The following is an 11,227-nucleotide window of genomic DNA, read 5'->3' on the forward strand; positions in this document are numbered from 1 at the left end:
TCATATGCAGACGAGGGTTGAAGCCAACTTTGACCCACTGCTTGGATGGCATTACCATATGCAAATCAATCTGCTGCAGGCCTTCCCCCAGGAATGCTTGCACTAGTTGTTGCATTTGGTTTGTTGTTTGGGGGTGCTTCAGTATTAGGCAGCCTTCTGCCCTCCCATGTTCATCTGAAAATATGTGTTCTCCCTGCAGTTGTTGTCCCCAGATGAGAGTTCCCTTGTGCTGCCTCAGTTGAATCTCCTTTACTTGACAGAGATGTGCCTGAGCAGCGGCCCTCCCCAGCCCTATCCCAAATCATACTTATTTTGCATAGGAGATACCATGGTCATGAAGATTGTTCTCCCAGGGTGAGGTTCATTCATTGCATTCTGGGTATGCTGACCCCTGTGATTTCCCCAAATGTGGGAAACTCGACTGCATTATTTGTGGTAGTGGGGGACTGTGTTTGTGCTTTCCTCTGGTCAGCTCTGGTAAAAGTCAGATTTCTTTGTCTCAGATCTTCCTCTAGCCTTGTTCTTCTTTCGAGAGTTCCCTTGTGCTGCCTCAGTTGGATCTCCTTCACTTGACAGGGGGGTGCACGAGCAGCGACCCTCCCCAGCTCTAGCCCAACTCCTATTTACCTGCCAGGTGAGATACTATGATCAGGAAGGTGCTTCTCCCAGGGCAAGGCTCACCCATTGCACTCTGGGTGTGCTGCTCCTGCGATTTCCCCAAATGTGGGACACTTGACTGCATAATTTGTGTTTCCTCTGGTCGGCTCTCATATAATTCAGATCTCTTTGTCTCAGGTCTTTCTCCAGCCTAGTTTGCTGTCTGTTTCCACTTCTCTTTTCTTGAGCCGCTCCCTTCTATGCCCTTGCGCACTATCCTGACCTCTCCCGTCTGCTTACTTTGTGCCTTCCAACGCACAATGCATACTACAGGTAGTGCTGCAGGGCCCACACCCTTTTACATGCTTTACAGAGCAACTCTGGAGCTGTTTCAGTGCCCAGCTGCTGCAAGAAATCATCTTGAATGCTTCAGGGGCTGGGGCATAGCCAACATGAGCCCCACACCGAAGGAGGGTTCATCCAAGCGCCACAAAAGGACGCCATGCCCTGCACATCCCTTTTTTCTTTTCATATGCAGACGAGGGTTGAAGCCAACTTTGACCCACTGCTTGGATGACATCATATGCAAATCCATCTGCTGCAGGCCTTCCCCCAGGAATGCTTGCACTAGTTGTTGCATTTGGTTTGTTGTTTGGGGGTGCTTCAGTATTAGGCAGCCTTCTGCCCTCCCATGTTCATCTGAAAATATGTGTTCTCCCTGCAGTTGTTGTCCCCAGATGAGAGTTCCCTTGTGCTGCCTCAGTTGAATCTCCTTTACTTGACAGAGATGTGCCTGAGCAGCGGCCCTCCCCAGCCCTATCCCAAATCATACTTATTTTGCATAGGAGATACCATGGTCATGAAGATTGTTCTCCCAGGGTGAGGTTCATTCATTGCATTCTGGGTATGCTGACCCCTGTGATTTCCCCAAATGTGGGAAACTCGACTGCATTATTTGTGGTAGAGGGGGACTGTGTTTGTGCTTTCCTCTGGTCAGCTCTGGTAAAAGTCAGATTTCTTTGTCTCAGATCTTCCTCTTGCCTTGTTCCTCTTTCGAGAGTTCCCTTGTGCTGCCTCAGTTGGATCTCCTTCACTTGACTTTTTAAAGTTTTTCTAGGAAACGTTCTAGATGAATGCTTATTAGCCTTTGTCAGTATGTACTTTTTGCAAAGTGTCTCTGTGGCGCAATTGGTTAGTGTGTACGGCTATTAACCAAAAGGTTGGTGGTTAAATCCTACCCAGGGACGTAATTGACCTTGTGATCAGATTTTGGTGATATTTAAGTAGACAAGTCAAAATTTCAAACCCCCTCTTATTGTGTAGGGTACCTAGCCTTCTCTGATGTAATCAGAGTTAGATTTGATTCAGTGATTTTATAAAAACAGCTAGGAAGCACAATTTAGCAGTGGGTTGCAGAGAAAAAGAAATATGCTGGCAAAAAAATCCAATTGAGTGATTAAACAGCTCTTCATTTCTGGCTTTATTTTTATGCTAACAAATTTGTTCTCTGAAAAGTGTCCACAAAGCCAAGTCTCTGATTAACACCTTTGTAGGGATGGTTTTTCACATATTACTAAATTAAACTTGCTTCATTGTAAAGGCAGCAAGATGCATCCTCATTTCAATGTCTACTGAAATAATACAAGTTGACACCAGGAAACATTAACGCCACTGCATCCTTGCTGCTTTCTCATGTGGAAGTCTGTTTAATGTGAAAACAAGGTGATATCTAATTAGCACACAAGTAAGGAATTAAGAAAATCTTTATTTAAGGGTGAAGATGTTTCTCACAAAATCGTTGCCCCAATGCATCATTGAAATTCAAGCTGGAAAGATGATTTTAATATATCACTTGTACATTTTGTATTGCTCTTCTGGTGACAATGTAGTTTGTTTTTGTCAATTACCATTTTAATAATAGGGTAAAGAAAATTAAGTGGATTTTTGAAAGAAAACAATACTGTCAATATACTATTAAAACAAATTAAAATGGTAAAAGAAATTGTACTTTAAGTAAAAATAAAAGAGGCAAAATATCAATCCCAGTTTTGGATTACTTTAATTAACAAAAAAAAAAATGCATATAGCAGAGGATAGTTTCAATCTGCCTACCTCTGGGTTATGGGCCCAGCATGCTTCCATTGCTGTACTCTGCTGCACATGTAAGTGCAAGAGATCCTGAAGCACTCACTCATCATGGGAAAGTACCAATGTGTTTCTTCGTTGGTTGATGGAAGAAACATCTTACAAAAACTCTCCAGATTATTGACTTTTTAAAGTTTTTCTAGGAAACGTTTTAGATGAATGCTTATTAGCCTTTGTCAGTATTTACTTCTGCAAAGTGTCTCTGTGGCGCAATCAGTTAGTGTGTACGGCTCCTAACCAAAAGGTTGGTGGTTCAATCACACCCAGGGACGTAATTGACTTTGTGATCAGATTTTGGTGATCTTTAAGTAGACAAGTCAAAATTTCAAACCCCCTGTTATGGTGTAGGGTACCTGGCCTTCTCTGATGTAATCAGAGTTAGATTTGATTCAGTGATTTTATAAAAACAGCTAGGAAGCACAATTTAGCAGTGGGTTGCAGAGAAAAAGAAATATGCTGGCAAAAAAATCCAATTGAGTGATTAAACAGCTCTTCATTTTCTGGCTTTATTTTTATGCTAACAAATTTGTTCTCTGAAAAGTGTCCACAAAGCCAAGTCTCTGATTAACACCTTTGTAGGGATGGTTTTTCACCTATTACTAAATTAAACTTGCTTCATTGGAAAGGTAGCAAGATGCATCCTCATTTCAATGTCTACTGAAATAATACAGGTTGACACCAGGAAACATTAACGCCACTGCATCCTTGCTGCTTTCTCATGTGGAAGTCTGTTTAATGTGAAAACAAGGTGATATCTAATTAGCACACAGGTAAGGAATTAAGAAAATCTTTATTTAAGGGTGAAGATGTTTCTCACAAAATCGTTGCCCCAATGCATCATTGAAATTCAAGCTGGAAAGATGATTTTAATATATCACTTGTACATTTTGTATTGCTCTTCTGGTGACAATGTAGTTTGTTTTTGTCAATTACCATTTTAATAATAGGGTAAAGAAAATTAAGTGGATTTTTGAAAGAAAACAATACTGTCAATATACTATTAAAACAAATTAAAATGGTAAAAGTTATTGTACTTTAAGTAAAAATAAAAGAGCAAAAATATCAATCCCAGTTTTGGATTACTTTAATTAACAAAAAAAAATGCATATAGCAAAGGATAGTTTCAATCTGCCTACCTCTGGGTTATGGGCCCAGCATGCTTCCATTGCAGTACTCTGCTGCACATGTAAGTGCAAGAGATCCTGAAGCACTCACTCATCATGGGAAAGTACCAATGTGTTTATTCGTTGGTTGATGGAAGAAACATCTTACAAAAACTCTCCAGATTATTGACTTTTTAAAGTTTTTCTAGGAAACGTTTTAGATGAATGCTTATTAGCCTTTGTCAGTATTTACTTCTGCAAAGTGTCTCTGTGGCGCAATCAGTTAGTGTGTACAGCTACTAACCAAAAGGTTGGTGGTTCAATCACACCCAGGGACGTAATTGACCTTGTGATCAGATTTTGGTGATCTTTAAGTAGACAAGTCAAAATTTCAAACCCCCTCTTATTGTGTAGGGTACCTGGCCTTCTCTGATGTAATCAGAGTTAGATTTGATTCAGTGATTTTATAAAAAACAGCTAGGAAGCACAATTTAGCAGTGGGTTGCAGAGAAAAAGAAATATGCTGGCAAAAAAATCCAATTGAGTGATTAAACAGCTCTTCATTTTCTGGCTTTATTTTTATGCTAACAAATTTGTTCTCTGAAAAGTGTCCACAAAGCCAAGTCTCTGATTAACACCTTTGTAGGGATGGTTTTTCACCTATTACTAAATTAAACTTGCTTCATTGGAAAGGCAGCAAGATGCATCCTCATTTCAATGTCTACTGAAATAATACAAGTTGACACCAGGAAACATTAACGCCACTGCACCCTTGCTGCTTTCTCATGTGGAAGTCTGTTTAATGTGAAAACAAGGTGATATCTAATTAGCACACAGGTAAGGAATTAAGAAAATCTTTATTTAAGGGTGAAGATGTTTCTCACAAAATCGTTGCCCCAATGCATCATTGAAATTCAAGCTGGAAAGATGATTTTAATATATCACTTGTACATTTTGTATTGCTCTTCTGGTGACAATGTAGTTTGTTTTTGTCAATTACCATTTTAATAATAGGGTAAAGAAAATAAAGTGGATTTTTGAAAGAAAACAATACTGTCAATATACTATTAAAACAAATTAAAATGGTAAAAGTTATTGTACTTTAAGTAAAAATAAAAGAGCAAAAATATCAATCCCAGTTTTGGATTACTTTAATTAACAAAAAAAATGCATATAGCAAAGGATAGTTTCAATCTGCCTATCTCTGGGTTATGGGCCCAGCATGCTTCCATTGCAGTACTCTGCTGCACATGTAAGTGCAAGAGATCCTGAAGCACTCACTCATCATGGGAAAGTACCAATGTGTTTCTTCATTGGTTGATGGAAGAAACATCTTACAAAAACTCTCCAGATTATTGACTTTTTAAAGTTTTTCTAGGAAACGTTCTTGATGAATGCTTATTAGCCTTTGTCAGTATGTACTTTTTGCAAAGTGTCTCTGTGGTGCAATTGGTTAGTGTGTAAGGCTATTAACCAAAAGGTTGGTGGTTCAAACCCACCCAGGAACGTAATTGACCTTGTGATCAGGTTTTGGTGATATTTAAGTAGACAAGTCAAAATTTCAAACCCCCTCTTATTGTGTAGGGTACCTGGCCTTCTCTGATGTAATCAGAGTTAGATTTGATTCAGTGATTTTATAAAAAACAGCTAGGAAGCACAATTTAGCAGTGGGTTGCAGAGAAAAAGAAATATGCTGGCAAAAAAAATCCAATTGAGTGATTAAACAGCTCTTCATTTTCTGGCTTTATTTTTATGCTAACAAATTTGTTCTCTGAAAAGTGTCCACAAAGCCAAGTCTCTGATTAACACCTTTGTAGGGATGGTTTTTCACCTTTTACTAAATTAAACTTGCTTCATTGGAAAGGCAGCAAGATGCATCCTCATTTCAATGTCTACTGAAATAATACAAGTTGACACCAGGAAACATTAACGCCACTGCATCCTTGCTGCTTTCTCATGTGGAAGTCTGTTTAATGTGAAAACAAGGTGATATCTAATTAGCACACAGGTAAGGAATTAAGAAAATCTTTATTTAAGGGTGAAGATGTTTCTCACAAAATCGTTGCCCCAATGCATCATTGAAATTCAAGCTGGAAAGATGATTTTAATATATCACTTGTACATTTTGTATTGCTCTTCTGGTGACAATGTAGTTTGTTTTTGTCAATTACCATTTTAATAATAGGGTAAAGAAATTTAAGTTGATTTTTGAAAGAAAACAATACTGTCAATATACTATTAAAACAAATTAAAATGGTAAAAGTTATTGTACTTTAAGTAAAAATAAAAGAGCCAAAATATCAATCCCAGTTTTGGATTACTTTAATAAAAAAAAAAAGCATACAGCAGAGGATAGTTTCAATCTGCCTACCTCTGGGTTATGAGCCCAGCATGCTTCCATTGCTGTACTCTGCTGCACATGTAAGTGCAAGAGATCCTGAAGCACTCACTCATCATGGGAAAGTACCAATGTGTTTCTTCGTTGGTTGATGGAAGAAACATCTTACAAAAACTCTCCAGATTATTGACTTTTTAAAGTTTTTCTAGGAAACGTTCTTGATGAATGCTTATTAGCCTTTGTCAGTATGCACTTTCGCAAAGTGTCTCTGTGGCGCAATCAGTTAGTGTGTACGGCTATTAACTAAAAGGTTGATGGTTCAATCCCACCCAGGGATGTAATTGACCTTGTTATCAGATTTTGGTGATCTTTAAGTAGGCAAGTCAAAATTTCAAACCCCCTCTTATGGTGTAGGGTACCTGGCCTTCTCTGATGTAATCAGAGTTAGATTTGATTCATTGATTTTATAAAAACAGCTAGGAAGCACAATTTAGCAGTGGTTTGCAGAGAAAAAAATATGCTGGCAGAAAAATCCAATTGAGTGATTAAACAGCTCTTCATTTTCTGGCTTTATTTTTATGCTAACAAATTTGTTCTCTGAAAAGTGTCCACAAAGCCAAGTCTCTGATTAACACCTTTGTAAGGATGGTTTTTCACCTATTACTAAATTAAACTTGCTTCATTGGAAAGGTAGCAAGATGCATCCTCATTTCAATGTCTCGTGAAATAATACAAGTTGACACCAGGAAACATTAACGCCACTGCATCCTTGCTGCTTTCTCATGTGGAAGTCTGTTTAATGCGAAAACAAGGTGATATCTAATTATCACACAGGTAAGGAATTAAGAAAATCTTTATTTAAGGGTTAAGATGTTTCTCACAAAATCATTGCCCCAATGCATCATTGAAATTCAAGCTGGAAAGATGATTTTAATATATCACTTGTACATTTTGTATTGCTCTTCTGGTGACAATGTAGTTTGTTTTTGTCAATTACCATTTTAATAATAGGGTAAAGAAAATTAAGTGGATTTTTGAAAGAAATCAATACTGTCAATATACTATTAAAACAAATTAAAATGGTAAAAGTTATTGTACTTTAAGTAAAAATAAAAGAGCCAAAATATCAATCCCAGTTTTGGATTACTTTAATTAACAAAAAAAAAGCATATAGCAGAGGATAGTTTCAATCTGCCTACCTCTTGGTTATGGGCCCAGCATGCTTCCATTGCTGTACTCTGCTGCACATGTAAGTGCAAGAGATCCTGAAGCACTCACTCATCATGGGAAAGTACCAATGTGTTTATTCGTTGGTTGATGGAAGAAACATCTTACAAAAACTCTCCAGATTATTGATTTTTTAATGTTTTTCTAGGAAACGTTCTAGATGTATGCTTATTAGCCTTTGTCAGTATGTACTTTTTGCAAAGTGTCTCTGTGGCGCAATCGGTTAGTGTATTCGGCTATTAACCAAAAGGTTGGTGGTTCAATCCCACCCAGGGACTTAATTGACTTTGTGATCAGATTTTGGTGATATTTAAGTAGACAAGTCAAAATTTCAAACCCCCTCTTATTGTGTAGGGTACCTGGCCTTCTCTGATGTAATCAGAGTTAGATTTGATTCAGTGATTTTATAAAAACAGCTAGGAAGCACAATTTAGCAGTGGGTTGCAGAGAAAAAAAATATGCTGGCAGAAAAATCCAATTGAGTGATTAAACAGCTCTTTATTTTCTGGCTTTATTTTTATGCTAACAAATTTGTTCTCTGAAAAGTGTCCACAAAGCCAAGTCTCTGATTAACACCTTTGTAAGGATGGTTTTTCACCTATTACTAAATTAAACTTGCTTCATTGGAAAGGCAGCAAGATGCATCCTCATTTCAATGTCTACTGAAATAATACAGGTTGACACCAGGAAACATTAACGCCACTGCATCCTTGCTGCTTTCTCATGTGGAAGTCTGTTTAATGTGAAAACAAGGTGATATATAATTAGCACACAGGTAAGGAATTAAGAAAATCTTTATTTAAGGGTGAAGATGTTTCTCACAAAATCGTTGCCCCAATGCATCATTGAAATTCAAGCTGGAAAGATGATTTTAATATATCACTTGTACATTTTGTATTGCTCTTCAGGTGACAATGTAGTTTGTTTTTGTCAATTACCATTTTAATAATAGGGTAAAGAAAATTAAGTGGATTTTTGAAAGAAAACAATACTGTCAATATACTATTAAAACAAATTAAAATGGTAAAAGTTATTGTACTTTAAGTAAAAATAAAAGAGCCAAAATATCAATCCCAGTTTTGGATTACTTTAATTAAAAAAAAAGCATACAGCAGAGGATAGTTTCAATCTGCCTACCTCTGGGTTATGAGCCCAGCATGCTTCCATTGCTGTACTCTGCTGCACATGTAAGTGCAAGAGATCCTGAAGCACTCACTCATCATGGGAAAGTACCAATGTGTTTCTTCATTGGTTGATGGAAGAAACATCTTACAAAAACTCTCCAGATTATTGACTTTTTAAAGTTTTTCTAGGAAACGTTTTAGATGAATGCTTATTAGCGTTTGTCAGTATGCACTTTCGCAAAGTGTCTCTGTGGCGCAATCAGTTAGTGTGTACGGCTATTAACTAGAAGGTTGGTGGTTCAATCCCACCCAGGGATGTAATTGACCTTGTTATCAGATTTTGGTGATCTTTAAGTAGACAAGTCAAAATTTCAAACCCCCTGTTATGGTGTAGGGTACCTGGCCTTCTCTGATGTAATCAGAGTTAGATTTGATTCATTGATTTTATAAAAACAGCTAGGAAGCACAATTTAGCAGTGGTTTGCAGAGAAAAAAAATATGCTGGCAGAAAAATCCAATTGAGTGATTAAACAGCTCTTCATTTTCTGGCTTTATTTTTATGCTAACAAATTTGTTCTCTGAAAAGTGTCCACAAAGCCAAGTCTCTGATTAACACCTTTGTAGGGATGGTTTTTCACCTATTACTAAATTAAACTTGCTTCATTGGAAAGGCAGCAAGATGCATCCTCATTTCAATGTCTCGTGAAATAATACAAGTTGACACCAGGAAACATTAACGCCACTGCATCCTTGCTGCTTTCTCATGTGGAAGTATGTTTAATGCGAAAACAAGGTGATATCTAATTATCACACAGGTAAGGAATTAAGAAAATCTTTATTTAAGGGTGAAGATGTTTCTCACAAAATCATTGCCCCAATGCATCATTGAAATTCAAGCTGGAAAGATGATTTTAATATATCACTTGTACATTTTGTATTGCTCTTCTGGTGACAATGTAGTTTGTTTTTGTCAATTACCATTTTAATAATAGGGTAAAGAAAATTAAGTGGATTTTTGAAAGAAATCAATACTGTCAATATACTATTAAAACAAATTAAAATGGTAAAAGTTATTGTACTTTAAGTAAAAATAAAAGAGCCAAAATATCAATCCCAGTTTTGGATTACTTTAATTAACAAAAAAAAAGCATATAGCAGAGGATAGTTTCAATCTGCCTACCTCTGGGTTATGGGCCCAGCATGCTTCCATTGCTGTACTCTGCTGCACATGTAAGTGCAAGAGATCCTGAAACACTCACTCATCATGGGAAAGTACCAATGTGTTTATTCGTTGGTTGATGGAAGAAACATCTTACAAAAACTCTCCAGATTATTGACTTTTTAAAGTTTTTCTAGGAAACGTTTTAGATGAATGCTTATTAGACCTTGTCAGTATATACTTTTGCAATGTGTCTCTGTGGCGCAATCAGTTAGTGTGTACGGCTATTAACCAAAAGGTTGGTGGATCAATCCCACCCAGGTACGTAATTGACCTTGTTATCAGATTTTGGTGATCTTTAAGTAGACAAGTCAAAATTTCAAACCCCCTGTTATGGTGTAGGGTACCTGGTCTTCTCTGATGTAATCAGAGTTAGATTTGATTCAGTGATTTTATAAAAACAGCTAGGAAGCACAATTTAGCAGTGGGTTGCAGAGAAAAAAAATATGCTGGCAGAAAAATCCAATTGAGTGATTAAACAGCTCTTTATTTTCTGGCTTTATTTTTATGCTAACAAATTTGTTCTCTGAAAAGTGTCCACAAAGCCAAGTCTCTGATTAACACCTTTGTAAGGATGGTTTTTCACCTATTACTAAATTAAACTTGCTTCATTGGAAAGGCAGCAAGATGCATCCTCATTTCAATGTCTACTGAAATAATACAGGTTGACACCAGGAAACATTAACGCCACTGCATCCTTGCTGCTTTCTCATGTGGAAGTCTGTTTAATGTGAAAACAAGGTGATATCTAATTAGCACACAGGTAAGGAATTAAGAAAATCTTTATTTAAGGGTGAAGATGTTTCTCACAAAATCGTTGCCCCAATGCATCATTGAAATTCAAGCTGGAAAGATGATTTTAATATATCACTTGTACATTTTGTATTGCTCTTCTGGTGACAATGTAGTTTGTTTTTGTCAATTACCATTTTAATAATAGGGTAAAGAAAATTAAGTGGATTTTTGAAAGAAAACAATACTGTCAATATACTATAAAAACAAATTAAAATGGTAAAAGTTATTGTACTTTAAGTAAAAATAAAAGAGCCAAAATATCAATCCCAGTTTTGCAGTGGCAAACGCAGGATTTGCATGGGGGGGTTTCCAGAACTGGGCGGAGCCAATCACGGGGGTGGGGACTGAGGTGACCCAGTATATGCTGGGTCCGTAAAACTAGTGTGTCTGTGTGTGTGTATATATATATATATATATATATATATATATATGTACACATATATATATATATATATATATATATACACATATATCTACACACACACATATATATATATATATATATATACACACACATACACACACACATACATATACATATACACGGGTGGTCTTCAGTATGCCGGCGGTCGGGCTCCCGGCGACCAGCATACCGGCGCCGGGAGCCTGACCGCCGGCATACCGACACTTATTCTACCTCGTGGGGGTCCACGACCCCCCTGGAGGGAGAATAGAATAG

At 37.1% G+C, this 11,227-nt stretch overlaps 3 non-coding genes across 3 annotated transcripts; all 3 read left to right on the forward strand.

Annotated features, from left to right (window-relative positions):
- The first annotated feature begins 303 nt into the window (after positions 1-303).
- On the forward strand, positions 304-467 carry LOC135025505 (U1 spliceosomal RNA). The gene has a single exon (XR_010222246.1). It is a non-coding gene; the product is annotated as a U1 spliceosomal RNA (small nuclear RNA).
- A 152-nt stretch (positions 468-619) lies between these two features.
- LOC135025516 (U1 spliceosomal RNA) lies at positions 620-782 on the forward strand. Its single transcript, XR_010222255.1, has one exon. It is a non-coding gene; the product is annotated as a U1 spliceosomal RNA (small nuclear RNA).
- Positions 783-1,425: 643 nt separating this feature from the next.
- On the forward strand, positions 1,426-1,589 carry LOC135025506 (U1 spliceosomal RNA). The gene has a single exon (XR_010222247.1). It is a non-coding gene; the product is annotated as a U1 spliceosomal RNA (small nuclear RNA).
- Positions 1,590-11,227: the final 9,638 nt, after the last annotated feature.

Source organism: Pseudophryne corroboree, unplaced genomic scaffold (genome assembly GCF_028390025.1).
Source record: "Pseudophryne corroboree isolate aPseCor3 unplaced genomic scaffold, aPseCor3.hap2 scaffold_421, whole genome shotgun sequence".
Taxonomy (NCBI): Eukaryota; Metazoa; Chordata; class Amphibia; order Anura; family Myobatrachidae; genus Pseudophryne; species Pseudophryne corroboree.